This window comes from Glycine soja, chromosome 20, assembly GCF_004193775.1.
Source record: "Glycine soja cultivar W05 chromosome 20, ASM419377v2, whole genome shotgun sequence".
NCBI classification, from domain to species: domain Eukaryota; kingdom Viridiplantae; phylum Streptophyta; class Magnoliopsida; order Fabales; family Fabaceae; genus Glycine; species Glycine soja.
In genome coordinates this window covers 276,155-296,761 of record NC_041021.1, presented here as the reverse complement: position 1 = coordinate 296,761, position 20,607 = coordinate 276,155, and the positions used below count along the sequence as shown (strand labels likewise).

The following is a 20,607-nucleotide window of genomic DNA, read 5'->3' as shown; positions in this document are numbered from 1 at the left end:
CCAAAGAGCTGTTCCGTGCAGTAGCAGCTTGTTAGAGAGGAGGAAATTTGATTTGTAGAGTGTTAACTTTGGTTTTATTCACTCCTTCTCTCAAAAAAAAAAAAAAAGAATTATAACACACTCCTAAAAATTAAAATAACGAGAAAAAAAATGAGAGATCAATCAAAGGACCAAAAAGCCTAACAATGTTGGACTAGAAAAGTATGTAACGAAAAGGATATTCCTACGAAGAATGCAATTAAAATATCAAATACAATTCGGAAAAAAAATATATACAAATAACAATCGCAACAAAAAGTTCGATTATGGAAGCGCACCTTGGCAGGCCGATAGGGGAATCCCTTTCAATCTATATTTTGGCAACTGCCCCTATATAGCTAGTTTCCTCCCCAGGATGATTTTAATCAATATCATTATTAACAATAGCTCTTCTAGCTTGTTGCATATTGAAAACCACATCTTTAGTTGCCAATCTATCAAAAGCATCTAATTCTTTGAATACAAACCATTCTGCTCCATAAATATTGTTTATTCGATCCAAACCTTTAACTTTTCCATCATAAGTTTAAACTTCTGCATGAATAAATAAATAATACGCTAGCTGCTGAGATATTTAGGAAAAATATTTGGTCATTAACCAATTATTCTCATATAGTAGTGGCCTGTGTGGATAACCCTCAGCCGTGGTGGTAAATAGGTAAAATCTTGTCTAAAGTGGCGAGTACATTAATTACTCAAATCCTAACATACAAGTGGCATTCGTCATAGATATAGTTCATCTGATACTAGTACCAATCATTGCATGAGAGATTTTAGGAATTTAAGAACTATTTACAAATAAATCTATGTGTAATAGATTCTTATGATATAAATTCTTTTGGAGCAGTTGCTTTATTTATTTTCTTTACACTTCTATATTTAGTGCACTGGATTTATTGTAGCTCATCATTGTACAATAAATAATTGAAATATTCTTAATTTCAATATTACAATGCTCTTACATAAATGGCCAATATCACCACAGCATTTGAGGGTAGCATACTGCTTTCTACAATGTCAAATTTAAGGGCAGAAGAGCAATCTAAGTGATCAACTCCTATCATTTTACAAATTTCACTTTTCTTTCCTCATACTAATACAGATATTTGCACCCCAAGTGAACATCCACATATAATCTAATAAAAATAGAGAGAAAATGTTAACAAATATTATGATACCTACCTTGCCTTTTTGCTAACACAACCATTAATTACAGTATATATGGATGCCCACAAAAACCAAGAAAATAAAAGGAGGGGCGAGGGTGAGAATGGGTGGATTTACAACATGATGCTGAATTGGAGAACATATTTTGAACCTTAAAAGACGAGTTACACCACAAGAGGACTAACAATAATCATGTAAAAATTGGAAGTTTGCATTCTCCAGAAGTTCTGCAGGAGGTTTTATTTTTGGAATGGTTTTATCTAGAGCAGAAGTAGAGATCTCTTCAACGATAATAGGATGACTGCAGTTTGAAAACAGTGAAAAGTGAAAACTTCAGTTTCAATTAAAACAATATTTTTTTGTATATATACATGTATAATACATGAATTGAGTTTACCTTGTGTTGTCCTCCAACAAGAAAGATTTGTCATCTTCATCTGCATCATCTGTCATTAGAAGCTTCAATCTAGTAGTGACCTACACAAGTACATAGCAATAATTGATGTAAATAATATTCACACAACAAAGTAATGGATGAGTAGAAAAGGTGTGGATAAAAATAGATAGATGGAACTTACGTCTGTTGATACACTTTGCTTATTGTCATCATCGTCATCACTGTAAAGTGTACATATTCTATAAAGCTGTTGAGCACTTAGGACCTAAATTCAGCCAATATAGATGTTAAGAGAGGCAGAAACATTGAACCCACTTGCTTTGCATATTATAGGTTTATATGTGTTTTTAATTCCTACAAATATGGTGAATTTTGGTTTTAATAGTCCTTCAACTTCTTTTTGTTAGTTTTGATCCTCATATTTTCTTAAATGATTTCCAGAATCATCTAATGATAAGGTGACATGCATCTAGATGTGTAACATTAATGACTATTTTGAGATGGCATATGTTATAACATATTTAGATACATGCCACATCATTAGTAAATGGTGATAAGTATCATTTTCAAAACAAAAATTAATAAAACTTGAATATGTTAAAGATTCCTTAAATATACTTTAATTTGTCAACCAATTCCTAAATTTTTTTGTTTTTGGTTGAATTCTGAAATTTCAAAATTTTTGTAAAAGATCCTCACTAGCTATCCAAAATGTAATGATATGCTTGATAATTGGACATGTCAATATTAATGTGGAACCATATCAAAGGTATCAATAACAGGAGGTATCACCTAGATTTTTTTTATATTTAATTTAATTTAATAAACTGCTTTATTAAAAAAAATAAAGTTAAAGTGAATAGGACATTCCACACTTGCCCTTGGTTTGTTTTTTTCTCTCTTTGTCCCTTCTTCTTCCTCATCTTTCAGATCTGAGATGTCCTCCATCTCTTCATCTGAGTTGCTCCACCATTACATCAATGGTCCAACGAGGAAATACTCTGACATTAAGTCACACTTTTGGTTACTTAAAGAATGTCACAAACACCCTTTTGATTACTTGAACATTTGGTTTGCTCGTAATGTTCCTTGTTCGTCTTCAGTTGTTACACTTTTGGCCCTTTTTTAGGTTTCGGTGATTTTCCGGAGACCTAGGTTGGAATTCGCAAGATTTGAGGTTTTCTGGATTTGGGTGTTACGAAAGTAGAGATTTTGTTGGGGGTCTGGGGATGAAGATTGAGGTGGGGTTGGGCGGGGTATGGAATGAGGAAGAGAAAGCGACGGTGGTGGAGGTTCTGGGTCGAGGGGCGTTCGATTACTTGGTGGCAAATTCAATTTCGAACGAGAATCTGTTAACGGCGGTTGGGAGTGGCCAGAATCTAAAGAACAAGCTGTCGGATTTCGTGGAACGCCGAACTTCAGTTGGAACTACGTCATCTTCTGAAATGTTCTTTCTTGCTTCCATGTACTTCTCTTTTCCCTGGGGGCTTGGGGGTCTAGGTAAGTGTTTTGCTTCTGGGAAGCATTTGTGGATTTCGGATATGTTCAAATCTGGTTTTGATTACTGTGTGAGGTCTTTCTTGGCCAAATCTACTGGGAATTAGACTGTTGTGTTTGGTGGAAATGGTGGTGCACGATGGTGGGGGATAGAAGACAGAGAGAGGTAAAAGAAAAGGACAAATATGGGAAAGATAAGCAGAGGTAGAAGCTCGGAGGGGACCAGAGGATTGGAGCGAGGAGAGGCCGGATTTGAGGGACGGATGACTTTTTTTTCTTTTCTTTTTTTAATGAAATAGTTTATTAAATTAAATATAAAAATAAATAAAAAATTTAGGTGACACTCCTTGACTCTTCATGTGCATCATCTACCTAACAGATATTCATCATATATTGGATGAAGACTAACGAGAGGACTCATATAATTTTTCAAATCTTAGAGACCCATCAAAAAAGTAAAAAAATTTCAAAAATTAATTGCAAAATTCAAGTATATTCCATAGATCTCTAACCTATTTAAGCCAATTAATAAAAGAAATTGGAAGACTAAAACCAAAATTTGTCTTATTTGCAGAAACTTGGTAACATATTACTCCTATGTTATACCATATGTCCTTATCCATCCATGTAGTTGATCCCATCTAGTGAGAAAAGACATGGGGTTTGTTGGTTTTATAAGTATACTATAACAAGCTTAAGTGCCCCTCTTACAAAGTGTTGTTAGAAAAGCAAGTTTGCTTTCTACACAAAAGAAAGAAAAAGAGAAAATCTGCCCATTGTTTTTGCTCATATAGAGAAGATTTAGACAAAGCTCAAATTGCAGATATATGATAAACACTTACTGGGCAGAGGTCATTTGTAAGATCATCATAGGATAGCTCTTCCTTTTTTAGTGCAACCTGGAGAATTGATTTCATCCAAAATTAAAATGAGGAAGAAAAATGGGTGCTCAAGGATTTAGGGAACTCCTTGTACTATATTTTAAATTTATGGTATATTACTTATTGTATAGTTGCAGTCATTATATAAAGACCAAGTTAGACGGTGTCCCTTCACATGGTATCTTACTAGTCTCTCAATGGGAAAGGATGTCTAAATTAAAATGTTAATCAATTGGATTAATTTCATCCAACGTTAGACACCAAAGTATAAAGAAAGCAAAATATGATAGTAGCCCCCCTACCCCTAAAAAAAAGGTTACTCAAAGTATCACCGAGGCTACATGAAGTTTATTTATAAAGCAAAAGTGTTCATAGAAGAAGCAACAGGCATACCAAGAATCTAACTGCTTGCTTTGCATGTTTGAGTTCATTGAAAGAAGAGCCAACATACTGAAACAGAAATAGTTATTTGCTAAATAAGAATTAAATCATTGCTCACGCAATGTATGTGACTTAAATATGCATAAAAGAAAGTTATAAAAAGGTGAATGTAGTGTACCTCTTCCGTTGCTTCAGTACACCATAATTCTAGTTCAGCCAACCCTGATCTTATCTGTTCTCCACTTTTGGATGTGCAGCATTCTCTATGTAAAAGAAGGCTGGAGAACATAGCATTCCCAATTCACAAGTCAACCCAGATGCCTATAATTAGTCCATTCCTGTAAAAGTAGCTGAATGAAACAAGACATCTTACCTATTGAAGAGTTTCATATTGATGTATTGAAAAATTTGACTAAATAGCTTCTGAACCAGAACAGGAGGCACCTGAGACAAAACTTAAAATCAGTTTGCTCTATAACTTAAAAAATGAGCTTGGAAGGAAAAAGGTGTAAAGATACCGATTTACTGTACTATCAAACCTTCACATACATAGTTTTCTTTCAGAATCTTGAGATATCTATTAAGGCATTCGATGATGCTGTTCCAAGAACCAGATGGTTGGCTGCTGTCATTTGATGTTTTGTCCGCCTGAAGTTATATGATCATACGTAAGTGGAATAAACTTAATGATATTGCACTGTCTATTAGATATAGATTGAGCTTTGCCTACAGGCATGCAAGAGACATCTTTAAGCCAACCACGAGCCCCCAATTTTTTTTAGAGAAAAGGAGAAAAAAGTGACATCTCTTCTGTTTCCACAGAAGCAATAATCTAAAATCTAAAAGTGTTCAAATGATGCATTCCTTTACATGAGTGAACAAGAAACCAATACATAAAGATGTCATGAGAAACCAAAAGAGTAGTAGAATAACATCCAGTGAGACTCAGAGAGTTAGTGGTGAGAAGAATAAAAAATTTAAAATATTTGAATATATGGATATAAAGTCAATGTCAATAGGAAGTTACTTTGAATTTCCTCGGCATCAATGCAAAGTTATTGATAAGATTTACACCAGATTAGAGCATAAGTTAAGTATGAACAAGGAAAACTACCATCACTCTACTTTGCCTAAAATACTGATCCTAATAGTATATATAATTTCCAGCACACTGGCAACACATAAAAACGAAGACATACTCCATGACAAAAAATACAGCCTGCATACCTTAGTGCAAGAAGAAAGTGGAGGTGACAAGTCTTTCTTAAAACTTTCACGAATGATTCCATATATCTTTTCCACATAAGCTGCAAGCTGTTGCTTGAAAAGCAAGGCAGGATACTTGGCATCGACCTGATGCTCTACATCAAAAGCATTGCTGGAAAGACTATTAGATGAGCGGAAACCCTGAAAAAAAACATCAAATTCCATATAGTGAGTTTAATGGCATTATCTCTATAATCATTAGTTACAATATTTATTAAGGATACCATTACTAAGTAAAATACCAATATTTATATTTCTGTATTTAAAATGAAAAGAATGAATGTATGTTTGATGCTACTATAGGACAAGCATAATCTTTTTCCCTCTTAAATTGACATGAAAATCAGACCAAAAAATGAATCTGTCATTTTTTATCACAAAAGTTGTTAGCCTAGAACAAGGTGTATAATAGATATATAGTTAAAATTTTATTGATTTCGGATACCAATTCATACATATTTTTTTACCTTTCATTTTCTCTGGCTTTTATTGATAATGAACTTTAGGCACTAACAAGCTAGGAATGTATCCATATAGCATGTTATGGATGATTAGGAGACAAAAACATCCTACTGACAGCCTTCAATTTTTGGTCATAAAATTTGGAAGCATTATACAGTCTAATTAATTTCATAGCTGAGTATAATATAAGCATCTAAACAATCATATCTGCAAATAAAATTTTGATGTGCAGTATGGCCCAGAAGTTCACATGGAACTTATGCTAAACACATGTTAACTTGGATAGTTGTAAAGAAACTTGGTACCTGGGTCATCCTCCCAAAAAACGAAGTGGGGGTGGGTGGTTTCCGTGTTGTAGGTACTCTTAGACATCGCTGAAGATGGAAAAACAAAGAAGATGTGTTGGATAGCCAATAAGCCATACAATCATTGTTGTCAGGATCCTGCAAAAATGTTAAGTGGAATACCTTGTGAGACCATATTAAAGAACCATGTATCACCCTTATCTAAACACCAAGCACACAAAAATGCCACTCTTTCTTAATTTTCTTTATGTTTTCATTTATGATCATAGAAATGCTACTTTGTTTTCACATTTTTTTTTACCGTTTTTAAGATATTGTGACAGGAGTTTTCAGAATGCCGAGTGCAATAAGCCAATAAGAGCTATGAGGCAGTTATTATTCATAAACAATAATAACTTCAATTGCCTGAACTGACTTGGTTCTATAGACACTTCAATCGTCCTTAGAGCCAAAACTTAAGGGGTTTGTGATTTGTTATGGATGAAGATTATTGATTGTTCCCAATGATCCCAGAATGAACTGTGAAGCTCCTATGAGACTATTTAGTGAAAATAAGTCTGCCATCAACATTGCACACAACCAAGTTCAACATGAAAGGACAAAGCACACAGAGATAGATTGACACTTCATTAAAGAGAAATTAAACAGCGGTTTTGTCTTATAGACACATTGTACACCATTTCAGAGCATCAGTTAGTTGCTGTGTTCACCAAGGGTCTTCCTGCATAGTGGTTTTTCAAGATCTTGCTTGCAAGTTGGGAATGATTGATATATATTCTCTAGCTTGAGGGAGAGTGTTGTAGAGTATAAATATTGTAATCAATAGAGTTTATTTCTGTCATTAATTATCATGTACAAATTCTTCGATTCTTAAGAGTAATCCAGTTTTTTAATCTCCTGAAATTCCTTTGTAATCAACTAAATAAGAAATACAAATTCAGCCCTTTCAAATCTTTTTAAGTTTTCAAGCCTCTCTAAACAAATTTACCAAACTATTCCCCTGGCACCAAAGGTCCTCTATCTATGAAACTTTGGAATGGCAATTAAGTTGTAATCACAGTTCTGTGGAATTAGTATTTCACTAGCTGAATTACATAACTAAAAACATTATTTTCAGCACTACAAATCATTAGCATTTGAATAGCATTCATTTTGTGTAGGTACTAAATAACCAATTATAAAATTTTATTTATTTTCATGGCTGAATGAAATTTTCAAACAAATCCTAAATCTGATACACTTTTGCCTCTAACAAACAAATGAAAAAATGGTTTGAGTAAACAGAAAGTAACCTCTAATTCAGAACCGATCAGCTGTATAAGACGATCGAATATGCTTGTTTTCTCAGCTTCAAAAGATTTCCAATGTAGCAGACAATTGTAAAGGGTAAATGCTGCAACAGGTTTTCCTTCAGAGAACCCAAGATCTTTTGTCACACATTTGAAAAGAGCATCTACACTCTCCTACACACAAGGAAAACAAACAAAAAAGATAATGTGACTAAATGCTACAAAAGTATATAAAAATATAAATTAAGTATATTATTAAGTAACAATTGTTCCGCAAGAGCATACTTGATGCCTCTCCATAATAGATCTCCTTACTTTATCCTCTGCACCAAATGTTTTTGAAGAAACAGAACCCTGTAGTGCCTATAGAAAATAGACTTGTCTTCAAAAACATCATAAAAGGGCAGGTGGGAAACTTTTCTTTCTTGATAAATACAAAGATGATGTATAAATTACAAGAAAATTTAAAGGGATTTCAAATCTAAAAGCCCTTTATTACCTGATGACCATTTTCCAAAGGCTGTAGTAGCGAGATCAGGAAAAAAGACATTAGTACAATCTCCAGTAAGGATAAACAAGGATGATAGTCAGAGACTGTTGAGACAAAGAATTATTAATTCACATTACTCATTAACTTGGTTTAATTGAAATTTTCTAAATTGTCCTCAATTATATGCGAATAGACAACTAAGAATACAATTACTTAGGAGTTAGGACTAACTTTAAAAAAATAATTAATTGAGGATAATTAAAAAAATATCAATGATAAGTAATTGATAGGGAATGTGAATTGAACAGCCTCACTTAATAAGCAATTGTTTTGTATTTACCGGAGTTGTAGCAGGTGCAAGCTTTCCTGACATTCTCCGGGATGATGAACTCAACAAGGCTTGCTGCCGCAAAACTTGGTTCTCAGTTTCCATATCAGATAGCTTTTCTTCAAGCCTAACACGCAACAAAGCAACATATCAAACCAATGAAAACATCAAATATTCCCTATAATGAAAACCAGCACCAACAAAGGATAACATAAGAACCTCTGCATATTTGTCTTTGTCTCAATCATCTTTGATTCTGTCTCTATAATTTGATTCATGCGCTCCTCACTAACCCTGTTACATTCTTCATATTTCCTCTCAGCTTCATCAATTTTTCTTTCCAAAGAATTAACTTGATCCTGCAAAGCCTCAGAAGTTATTTTTGGATATTATGATCACCTCATTGGAACATACATTTCAAACACTTATTTTGTAACTTATACCTTAAGATGTTCATTTTCTGTAGTGATCTTACTGATCACCTCATTGTCAGTAACATTAACAGGAAACTCCTGTATAGTTTTATTTTCCGATGAATTAAGTAGTTCCTGTAAAGGATAAAAAAACAATAACAATAGCAATAACATAAGGGTAAATGACCATTTTGGTCCCCGAATGTGTAAACCAATGACAATTTAGTCCACTGAAGAATACAAATTCTGATTTAATCTGTGAATGTGTAAAAGGTGTAATAATTGCATCCTACTGTTAAGTTTCTGGGACCATTTTGTCATTAAATTGTAATGTTCTTGGACTATTTTGACATTAAGTTGTATTTTTTTATAATCAATTTGACATTAAGTTGTAAAGTTCAGGGACCAATTTGTTATTAAGTTGTACACAGGACTTCATTGTCGCACTTTTTTTCACATTCAAGAACTAAATTAGAATTTTAGTTTTTTTTAAGGACTTAATTATCACTAGTTTACACATTTAGGGACTAAAAATGATCATTTACCCGATAACATAAATTTCAAACACTTATTATGTAATTTATACCTTAAGATGTTCATTTTCTGAAGAAAGTTTATTGATCAACTCATTGTCAGTAACATTAACAGGAAACTCCTGTACAGATTTCTTTTCCAACGAATTAACTAGTTCCTGTAAAGCATAGAAAGTAACAATACGTTTGGATGCTATGCACACCCAGAAGCAGAAATTTATCAAACACTTTTATGTAATGCTTACCTTGAGTTGTTCATTTTCTGTAGTCAGCTTATTGATCAATTCACTGTCAACAACATTAACAGGGTTCTCCTGTGTAGTTGGAGTTTGCTCAGCTACTTTCTTGGCAGCCTCTCGTTCCTGAATTAGCGCTGCCTTGGTTTCTTGAAACTGAAGCTCCATCTCTTGCAAAGCATGCTGTAGTTTTTCATTTTCCTGTTTTTTGGCTTCCTCGATTTCTTGGAGCTGAAGTTCCATCTCTTGCAATGCATGTTGTAGTTTTTCATTTTCCTGTGTCTTGGCTTCCTCAATATCACAATGAACCAAAACATTTAGAATGTTGGTGAAATAATGCAATTAACAAAATTAATTTTATAGGTAAAAAGAACCAAATTAGCAATAGTAGGCATGAAGAAACTTTGTCATACTTCTACATTCTCATTTACTATAAATAAATTAATTACCCTCATTCTCTTCTCTGTTTCTAGACACGAAGTTAATTCTTTGACTTGTATTTCCAGATTATTTTTAGCTGCTTCAAGTGCCTTTGATTCCTTGGCTGCCTGCAGTAAGTTAAAATTTAGATATTTTTAAGTATGAAAACAAATAAAAGTTGTTCATATACAAAACAGTAGTAGCATATCTGGTTGAAAGGATAAAAATCACATTTAAAATAGATATAGCATTAGAGTTTCACATTTAAAGGGGAGAAATAACACTTCCCCAACAATAAAATCATTCCCAACAGATACATTTTTATAATAGTTGGTGCTAACTGGTTTACTGCATAGAGAGGAAAGTAAAAGAGAGAGAGTGGGGAATCTTAAAGTTGTATTATTGTCAGTGGCATACATGTGTTCAACAATATCTATGCTATTAGGTTACGTACAACAATCACCTTTATAATAGAAAATTGGAGTTTAACTAACTCTAATAACTGACACCTGTCAGTTTACAAAGCCCAAGTAAAGTTGTGGGCTTAAGCCCAAGTACAATTCAAGTCTTATCCCCAATAGCATGAGATCATACAAAATAAAGCCACACAACTGAATTCTTACAAAATTATATAGTCTAAAAGCAAAGCACTATAGTAGTAGATAATAGTGATATAAAGAAATTTACAATAACAAAACTTATAAAATTCTTATAAAAAAAATCAAAATGTTTAAGAATGTTAGTTGCTTCTAATATGAAAAACACTTGCAGTTTGCTAATAGTTGAAAAATTAAGATAGGTATACAAGAGGGGAGAGGGAACACCATTTTAAGCTTTCGAAGTTCTCTACGTGCCAATGTTCTTCTCCAGGAACACTGTGCAGCAATTGCTGATTTCTTTAGTTTTTTGAAATAAGTACGAGCTGAATAACCTCTGTAGTGACCCTATGATAACAAAAAAAACACATTAATTTAATTATATTTTATGTATGATGCACTAAATATCATAGAATATGAATATGTTATTATTATTGCAGAGACAAAAAATTGCCCAACATTTTCGATTCTTTAACCTTAGGCTTGTTCGGTCATTTATAAAATATTAAAAACATGTTACATTGAAAGAAAGGGTAAGTACAAGACTCAAATTTTAGCAGAGACATCTAGTTAACAAAGAAAGTGAATTCCAAAATAAGGAAAGCAATACACAATGGGGAGTCCAGTAAACATAGTTCCTTCCATTATGGTGTTAGTGGAAGGTAACAAGTATGCAATCTTAATCCCCGTGATTAAAAAGAAAACAAAGGTAATGCGGCACATATATAATATAAATAGGTAAAACTAAGGAGATAAGTTTCAGAGAGTAGTCCTCTTAAACTAAGAAGAAAATGCTGCTCTATCCTACCTGAATAACAATTGCAGCTTGCGTCCGTTTCCTGAATCTAAGGTCATTTCTAGCAGCCATCCCTCGCATACCAGTTTGAATATAAATAGCAGGGGCATAAATAGTTTTGTAAGCATTTCTGGAAATATGCATGCGGAAGTTTTTCTGAATTATCAAAGAAGCAGCTTCCCTCCTCATGCATTCATACTGATGTCGTGCAAGTTGTCCTATGGTAAATTCATAAAATAGACATGTACAATCAGAATTCAGTCTTTCATTGATTACATAGTAAACAACCATAAACATCCCTAGAGGATTCACATAATTGATACCTCTAGCAACCCTTTGAAGTTCTATGGCAGACAACTGCAATAAAATATAGTGTTTTCGACAAATAAATGTGCGGACTTTTCTCTGAATAATGCTTGCAGATCTTCCCAAGACCTCAGCACGACATGCATCTAATTCTGCCATTTGACCGGCTCTCAGAAACACTTTTGTCTTTCCAATCTGCAATGGGAATAGTTCAGCAGGAGTATTTTTCTTTCTTTTTATGCTAAGATCTTATATCCAGCAACCACACAAACACATGAATGCAATAGCAGTTAACTTTGTTAGTAACTAGTTGGAACTTTCCTTTCCTTTTCTTTGGTGTTCCTTAAACCAATGGAAACGGATTTTTCTTTTAAATAACATTTTATTCAAACCCATGGTATTGTAACATGTTAGAAACAAAGTAGCATTATCTACTATTCATGTAACCAACAAGCAATGTAAATGTTACAAGTGAGATTAATAGAAATTCCAGTTGGATAAAATGGCACCTGATAATCTTTAAGGTTCGCTCTATCTAGAAGCCTCTTGCAAGCAGTCATCTCATCAGGGCTGCGAATATATGGTTATTATTATTCGGTTTCAAATATTCCAGAATCAGATTAGATTCATAGATGACTGGAAAAAAAAATAAAAAATGGAAATACCATGCTTTTAGAACATTAGGTTCTAGGATAGTAAACCGCTGAACAAATTCATCAAAGTTCTTTCTGGTGGGATATCCAGCACAACTTATCCGAATTGCCTCCATTACTCCCTGTGAATGGCCTCCATTAGTCTCAAGTTACTAGGCCAAAATACTCGTGTCATACCAGAGAACACAGCCAAAATGGCATTGAACTTACTCCACATCGAAGCTGCTGCAACACATTATTGTTCTCGAACATTCCAGGCTTCAGAAGATTATTTGGCTTTACACAACGAATGTAGTGTGGCTCGGTAGCATTTAGTGTTTCAAGCAAAGATTGCAGTTGAAGCTTTATAATACATGCATCAAGAATAAAACAGATAAACACAATGCAGGTAATTTGCATTTATATGATTGGCAAAACAAAACAGACCTTAAACTGAGTGGCTATAGAAGAGAACTTCGTTGATTTTGTAGTTTCCTCGGGTAAAGGTGGGAAAAGCCCTGAAACAAAGGGGCACTTCGAATTGCTGAGTAGAGCAGCATGTTCTGGAACAACGTAGTCTTTATTTTTATCAAGGAAAAAATCAGTTTGATAAGTGACCTGGAATTTAAAATCATCATAAGTTAAGCTTTTTTCCTTCATCATTGATTTTAAATTACGAAGACCAAAATGAACTTCACTTACATCACCGGCATAGTGGTTAATAGTAAAGTCAGTGCGAGACAACTTTGGTTTGCTGAAGCGTTTATTGTCTTTAAAGGTTTGATATAGCTTTTCAGCAAATGTTTCATGTGTTGATCTTGGAAACATGCTACAAAGAATATGCATATGCAGATGTCACTACATAATACATATAGATGTGTATAAAGAACAACCATAATACAAGAACTTGAACCATTCAGTCATTAAATACATACCAGGCCTCATCCAGGAGAGCAATAATGCCACCGGGTTTCTGAAGTTATAAGTGAACATCAATTAGAAAGATAAAATACAAACAAGCAAGTATGACTGAGTGAAGTTCAAATACATATGCAGTAATATGTACAAGCTAGCAATCAACTTCCTTCTTAAATAGATAAAAGAAATTTACTGAACCAGTGTCATCATTTCGTCAAAAACCTAGGTAGTTGTAAGTTAGTAACATTAATAGAATAACCGCTATTCACTATTCATAACAGATTAACTTACTCTGAGGAGTTTTTACTTGAATGGGAAGTATAAGAAAAAAAGGCATCATGAAAATGTTATACAATACATGTATTATCACTATTATTATCTAAGTAAATGGTGAAACCATCAAAATAAAAATACATTTAATACAAGAATGAGATGGTAAATTGATAGAATTTTCCTACAATGGCAAAATGGATGGAAGTGTGAATTACACCTTCTCTATGAGATCAAGAACATCTTGATTATCAACGAATTCAATATAACTCCAATCGATCTCTTCCTTTGTATATTCCTCTTGCTCCATTTTGAAGACATGCTGCATAATGAAATGTTAACTTAGTCAACAAAAGATGTTTATCAGATAATGAATTCCAAGAAAATAGAGAAAACAAAAGAATCAGACCTGGTTGAAATGTTGTTGTAATTTCTCATTTGTCAAATTGATACAAAATTGTTCAAAGCTGTGCAGGATCAATTAAATAATACATAGGAGAGTTCAAAAAGTTAGTAACATGTCAATCTATGAAATTACAGGATAGTCATTAAGTACAAAGCATAGATCACAAACACAATAATTCTGCATTCATGACAGTCACACTGACAACAGAAGAAACAATTGTTTGTAGCTTGAATTTTGTGGAAGTGCATCATGAACCATACTTAACATGACTTATCCACACATAAGTAAAACTTTAAGTGGATAGCCATTTTTTATACACCCTGTTTTTGTCATATTTACATGTCAACTTTGGTTAAAAGGCAAACTAAATTAAATCTTGTTCCACTATTTCTTTAGTATTCTTTTTTGTACCATTTATCCTCTGTGTGTCCATCAAGCAAAACAAAAACTATGGTTGCAAACGAAGATCACAGCCGTAGCCAAGAATATCAAAATAATATGCAGATGACATCAAGGTTCGTGGACAATATTAACTAATGTATAAAGTAAAAAACTACAACTTTCTCAACTTTTGTATCATAACTCAGACACAGAGCATATGAGTTGAATCTGGGCAAAAAAACGGGTATTGGCTAAGCACCTGTTTGTCTTAAAACTCTCAAATCCATAAATATCTAGAACCCCAATCAAGTTAGTTGAATCTGGATCTTGCCCAATAGAGTTGTTAATCTTGTCCACAATCCTGGATCAACAGATGCTTGCATCATTTGAATTACAGAAACTCATGCATATTAAAGTGAGCTTTTCTAAGATATATAAAATTATTTATATTTTCATAAACATCACAGGAATTACCAGTCAAAAAGCCTTGAATAAACTATTTTAGCCAATGCATCTCTACTAAGAGCTGCAGCATTTGGATCAAGTGATTTTGTTATGGTGTCACCACGAGTCACCATAACACGTTTGCAGAAAGAGTCTTCAAGGGACTTCTCATCACACCTAACATAAACAAATAAATAAATTACCATAGATGTAATAGACTTAAAGCTTAATCTTCCAGAAGGAGATATAATGTGGGTTGGATAGTTAAGGGAAAAGAGAAGGAGGGAAAGGTCGTGGGTTGGATCCCCTCTGCTAACAAAACTAACATTCTAACTAATATTTGCCGATAAAAAAAATAAGCTTAATCTTCTAGAGAAACAATAAATTAATTAGAAACTTCACTTACATCAAAAGCTCAGCTGCGATTTTAAGATGGAAATGGGATTTTTCATCCTTGGGCTGAGAGGAATCTGTTTCATCTTCCCCTCCCTTAACAAATTCAATGTTTCCTAAATGAAGTACTGCAGCTACTATTCGAAATATAGCATCCTGAGAAGAGGGATGTCAAAATTTTCTAATGAAAACAATAAAAAGAAAGAAGAAAACTCTCTCCAATAGGCATGTTACAAAGGGGTACCTGCTCATCAGAATTTATCCCAACAACCTCCATAGCTCTCTTAGTTGCAAGGTACTCCTTAGAATCATCCAACCCATCAAGCTCAATGCAATTTGATTGATTAAGGTAATGAAATTTTCTTGGATTTCCCAATTTATACTTATCAACATCCTAAACATGGAAAAGCTCAAATAAAAATAAATTCACATCAAAAGCTCATTGTCTCAGGATAAGTTCAAGAAGATCAACTAACTTTAGAAGCTCATATGCGTGTAAAGAATGTTCATGAACTTTAGTAATTAAACCTTAATCTTGTATGCCACTTGGATTCAGCTAGTGGTGAGGGGATTGGATAGTTTATACGAGTTTAAAAAAAGCTTATTGTCATCATTGTATATATATATATATATATATATAAACAGAACCATGAGCATTGCATTTACGTAAAATGTTTTAAAAGTCCACCTCTAATTACACTGTAATTAACATAAATTAGGGCAGGTTCTTTATTATCACGATTTCAGTCATATTTTAAGAAACTATTTATATTGTTTTGGCTATATAATGTGTACTTTTTGTACAATTTTATCATCAATAATTACATTCAGAAATTATATCCTTCAAGTTGATATCAGAATTCCTGATCTGGAGGCTTTTGCTTTAGCAAAACTTTAACCCTATCTCTGCTCTTGTTCAACAGCCAGAGGCACCAACACCACCAATGACGGCTGCTGGAGTCCACTGCAGGAGGAAGCATGCCGAACGTTTTGCTATAAATGCCTGCTACCTTGACTAGTCCACTCAACCGTGATGCAAATATTTTCTAGAGTGTCTTTCTAGTTTAATAAAAGTAATAAACCTTTTCCTCCAGTCTACCGATGTTTGGGGCCTAGTATCCTTTTCTAATATTTTGGCCATGAATGGTTTGTTTTTCATTGATGAATATGTTTTCCTAGGAATGACCAGTAAGAGGTGCACCGGTTGTTTGTTCAATTGTATCTTGTTAGTATTGATTTGGGAGGTTTTCAAATGATAATGGTTAGAAAATAGTAGAGTATGTAAGCCAATCTTTAATTTCTTGAAAAACAATAATTTTATTCATGAACTCACTTGTATTAATTGAACTTTCTTGGAAGCAAATTTTCACATACCATGGAAGCAAATCTTATTCTTAACTATATAGGCCTAAATTTATCATCCAAATGGAAGAATAATGTACCTCTTGTGGTGCAGCACAAAGCATATAAAAGCAATGATAATTTCTCTCAGGATCAGAAACTTGACAGACACGAGATCGTTCCAGCAAATATGTTCTGATAGCAGCTCCTGAAATTCTCCCCTTTTGATCAAACTGAATCTCCACAAACTTACCAAAACGACTGAAATTATACTATGTAAGCTTAGGACAGACTTTAAACCAAATAAACAATAAGGAAGGGTGCAGCGAAAATGGCAAAGATGGATAAAAGATGACCTTACTGAACAATAAATTCAATACCTTGAATTATTGTTCCTAACAGTCTTTGCATTGCCAAATGCTTCTAAAACAGGATTGGACTGCAGAAGTGTGAATAACAATTGACCAGAATGAATAATAACATACAAGATTATATTTATGTTTCTCAGGCATGTATGATTGTTTGTTTCCAGTTTTCAAAAACAAATAAACAAAATGTTAAACTCTTTACTTAGTATATAGTTGTTTTTGTTTTAAGTCTGAGTTCCTATTCAAGAGAATTGTAAGTTTTCCTTCCTATAAATTTTTTCAAGTGGTGAAAGTTTATCACCAAAGTTTTTGTAGTGATTTTATATCGCAAGAAAGTTTGTTTCTGATGTTAATGATATGGAGCAAAATTTAATTTTTATGCATATATAAGAACTAAAACTTACAATTTTCTCATATAGGAATTAAAACTTAAGGACAACTACAGAGATTAAGAGAAGTTTTTTAAAACCAAAACATTTTGGTTTTCTATTTTTTCTCTCTATCGCAGTTTCTTCCCTCACTTCAGTTATCTAACAATCATTTTTTGAAATTTGTTTTATAGAACATTTTTAAAAATAAAAACAAAAAACACAATCAAACATGGCCTTAATATTTTGTTTCTTACCTCCAGAACTTGTTGCTCCACAGACCTCCCTTCAGTTGCTGCTCTCCCTCCCAAAAATGCAAGATAATGCATAAGCATCTTTGTACTTTCAGTTTTACCAGCACCACTTTCTCCACTAACTAAAATAGATTGGCTTGTTTCTTCGTTTATCATCTTGCTGCAGATAATTATCTTTGTTAGTGAATGCACATACATCTTTTTTCATAATATATCATTTGCTATGAATCTTTGACACAAGCCAAATTTTAGTGATGGATGCAAAACCCAAAGAAAAAATTATCAAATGGTGTACACTCCAGTTTGCAGATGGCTCTATACCTACACAATTTACGTTATATATTTTTTAACCGATTTCAGTTCCTACACTACAGATACACATTTTAATCTGTTTTAGTCTCTATAATTTTGGTTGACAGGTACTAAAACAGATTAAAAAGTGTAGGTATAGGGATTAAAACAAGTAAATTTTAGATGTAAGGATTAAAACGAAAAAAAATTAGGCAGGTATGAGAACTAAATGAGTAATTAAATAAAAAAAATATTACTCTTTCAGTGATTTAGAATGGCTTGTTATAATGTACAAAAATATGCTAAGTTTTCTAAAAAGTTAAGGAGGACACAGTTTGACACTATCTATCCAACATCATATAATGTAGTGCTTCAGCTGTCGAAATTGATATTTCAAATCTATTTCATTCCTTATGAACCTCTACCCGTGGTCATTTTTATAAGAAACAAATGATAATAAAAAAAAACAGAGGGAGTATAAAATTATCTGGTTTGGGGTCACTACCGGTAGAGAGTTTTATCATTAATTTTAATTTTTTTTTCTAGTCTATAATCATTTTTGAATCATAGAATACTTTAAAGTCATGACCAAGGCACAAAAAACTGAGCAGCAACAAGATACCTATATGCAGAACTTGCAATTGCAAAAGGATGTGGGCTCTGCTCACCAAAAGCCGCACCTTTATACTTTGCCATGGTACTAGTTGCACTCAAATGAGGTAACCTTTGAAAAGGGTTCACGGCTATCAATATATTTCCTGTGTATGTCTGCAAACACCATCAGCAAAAGTTAAAGCTTCATTGCAATAACTGTAACAACAAAACAAAGCACATCTCCAAACACTTCACAGGATAGAATAGAGAGGCCAATCCACAAGACAAATGTGATATCTTACATAAATTTCATTCATAGCATATCGAACATGCAAATTTTGAAGTACTCCTGGTTCATGCAAATATGCCAATCTTGTCATATCTTCCACACCATTAGGTGGGAACTCTGGATCTTTGGGATACATGTTAACTGATTTGCTCACAACCTGCAATAGTGTTGAGTACTTTTAACAGTGTCAAAACCTCATAGTGTAAGTGAAGTAAATTAACTTTAAAGTAATAGTAGAGAATCTAGCAAAGAAATTTCTTCACAAGATTTTAGCTAAAACTATACAATGCCTTGCTAAAAAAGTATCTACCATGAGAATATTAGATGCATCGAGATAGAATAAACTCTATCATGTTCCATACTATTCCTTTTGACCCATATAATGCACACCAAACCCAAAATTGCCTCGAAATGTACAAAGCATTGCAGAGATGTACTATATATGAAGGATCAAACAAAATATTATACCAAGATCAATAGAAAATGTAAGGGAATGAACTTTACCACAAAAAAAAAAGGAAAATATTGTGTGTGTGTGTGTGTGTATTTGTACACACATGCATGGGCTAATAAGCACACATGTATATGGATTTACAATAGATTCAGGGGACTCACCTTCGGGCCTGATTCGTACATAACCGTGATCTCTTCATTGTTTGATTCCTGGATTTCTCCATCTATCCAAGCTAAATCAGGGTCCTCAATCCAAACATGGGACCCCACTACCAAACTGAGTTGACCAGCCTGTGCATTCAAAGAAAATAGTCAGTGCTTTTATCTTTAGAGTAGAACCTTGTTTGAAGTTATATTTGCATTATAAGAATCAGTAGCAGGCATGCAAACTAGCATGTGAGACATTGCTCCCACATTACGTGTAAAGGTCAATCATATAGATGATACCATTACTGTATTTACATTACATAATAATACAGTAAATTTCATTTAGTCAACCCCCTTTAAGCGTTGTCATCCATAGCAAAAGTAAAAACAGAAGCACTTTTGCATATGTAGTTTCAGCTTAAAATGGTCTCACAAGTTTAATGATGTTTGAAAAGGTGCATCCATTAACCAATGTGCTTTAGCACTCCTTTCTGATTATATATTTTGTTAAGAAAATGCAATGATGCATCCACGTTTACTTCAGCTATGTTCAGAAATGATATTAGCAACTCCAAAAGAAACTAGAATGTGATACAATCTGGCATCGATCAAACTTAGATTCAATTCCTTAAGTGCTTTTGGTGCTATTTTCCAATATGATTGGAGTTTCACCTTGGTAATCTAAGTTGACATTTACAAACCTTTATTATGTAGATTACTAAAGTAAAACTCTAATTTTGATTGGCAAATGGTAATAACTGCATCTAAGTTTTTTCCTCTGGCCATATTAAGAATTGTGCAATCCCGAATGATGCAAAATCACAATAAAGCACATGCGACCAAAGAATTTCAACCACCTCCATATTCTAGTAATGCAACAAATAGGCAAAAGATTCTAAAGGTTGCTCACACTAAAAAGAATAAAAAGTGAATAGGAATTGTTTATTTGAACCCTCCAACAGAATGTGAAGCTCGTCTAACTAAGTGGGATAAAAAGTAAACTAGCACAATGTATAATTGGTAAGTATAAATAATTACCATTGTTAACAAAATGTTAGGCACCCAAATGAATCAAAAGATCAGCCACTCAAAACTTGGATTGCATCACCAAAATCTACCAACCAATGTGAAGCAAATAATAACTTTGAACATTCAATCTCCAAGGGTGCAACAAGTAAAATTGTCTTGCTGAGTCATCTATCTCTAACTGAAAGAAACAATGTCCTAGTGTAATCTTGGTCTTTCTTGTTATCAAG

The 20,607-nt window shown here is 33.3% G+C and overlaps 1 pseudogene; it reads right to left on the bottom strand.

Moving 5' to 3' along the window:
* Positions 1-951: 951 nt before the first annotated feature.
* On the bottom strand, positions 952-18,904 carry LOC114402475 (annotated as a pseudogene).
* Positions 18,905-20,607: the final 1,703 nt, after the last annotated feature.